This window comes from Phoenix dactylifera, unplaced genomic scaffold (genome assembly GCF_009389715.1).
Source record: "Phoenix dactylifera cultivar Barhee BC4 unplaced genomic scaffold, palm_55x_up_171113_PBpolish2nd_filt_p 001555F, whole genome shotgun sequence".
Lineage (NCBI taxonomy): Eukaryota > Viridiplantae > Streptophyta > Magnoliopsida > Arecales > Arecaceae > Phoenix > Phoenix dactylifera.
In genome coordinates this window covers 72,094-73,466 of record NW_024068863.1, presented here as the reverse complement: position 1 = coordinate 73,466, position 1,373 = coordinate 72,094, and positions in this window count along the sequence as shown.

Here is a 1,373-nt window from a genome sequence, read left to right as displayed (position 1 = left end):
TGATTTGTCATTGTAGATATCAGAAGATAGTAGTTCCTTCTTGGTCTTTCCTTCTAGATTCAGATTGAAGTAACTAAAAACTTGAGTTAAGACCATACCATAAGGAAGTGAAGCTTCTTTTCTCTGTCCTTGAGCTTCCATGTATCTGATCATTAAGCAGGGTAGATTAAGTGGGAGTCCTTGTATCACATGATGCATTACTAGTATATCCTTTTCTGAGACATGATCAAATTTTTCTATCTTCGGGAAGAACATTTTGTTGATCATGTGATGCAGCAGTCGCATCTCAACATTCAGTTGATTGGCACTGATTTCAGTCCAATCTTCTGTGATTTTCCTATTGAGAATAGTACTAATCCCTTCGTTCCTATTCTTTAGGTGATCTCCATTTTCTCCATCATTTGGAATCCGAAGAGCATCTCTTAGATTCTCTTCTATAATCAAGATAGGTATATCTTTTACCTTGGATGAGATCTATCCTTGTCCAAATCTTGCATTATTATAGAATTTTCGTACTAAGTCTAGGTAGGTTGGCACATTCAGTGAGCATAGATATTTCCAACTCCTTTAGATTCTGACCTAATGGAAAATTTTCTTTGTCCAAAAACTCAAAATCCACTCTTCTTCTGGTGGAAACATTTCTTATGGAGAGGGGACCTTGCTTCGAAACTGAGGAAGGAGGTGACAGAGAGGCCGTAACAAGTTGATGTGGCGGCGTTTGTTCCCTTTGTGGATTCATTTTCTTTTCTGCCCTAGCCTTCGTTCTCCTCTTTATGTGTGGAGTGATATTCTTTCTCTTTGGTCCAGATGTTACTTGCTTTATTCTCACCATTGGAAGATCAATCAGAACCTCGGAAAGGTTTTCTAGGGTTTTGGAGGTTTTTGTTTGACCGAGAGTTTGAAGATAGAAAGGCGCTCTAAGGGGTATAAAACGTTTCAGGTTTAATATTTCAGAGAGAGAGAGAGAGCTTTTAGAGTCCGTTTCAAATAGTTTTCACTTTAGTCGACTCATTCAACTAATGAGTTGTCTCCTGTAGATTAGGAGTCGACTCTTTTAACTTAAGAGTCGTCTCCTGTAAGTCAGGTGTCGACTCTTTGAACTTAAGAGTCGTCCCTTACTACATGAGTCGACTCCTCATTCACATGAGTCGCCTCCTCAGACAGTTCAAGAGACAAAATCTTTTTAAATATAATTTAAAAATCAATGGTAAACTATATATCAAATCAGCTAAAATTCAACCAATAATAGTCAATCAAAATATGCAATTTATCCTTCATAATCAGTTATCAAAAAGGATCACAAATGCATAATTTACATCTAAATTTACAAAAAACTTCTTCGTTAAGAGGTTTAGTGAAAATATCTGCAATTT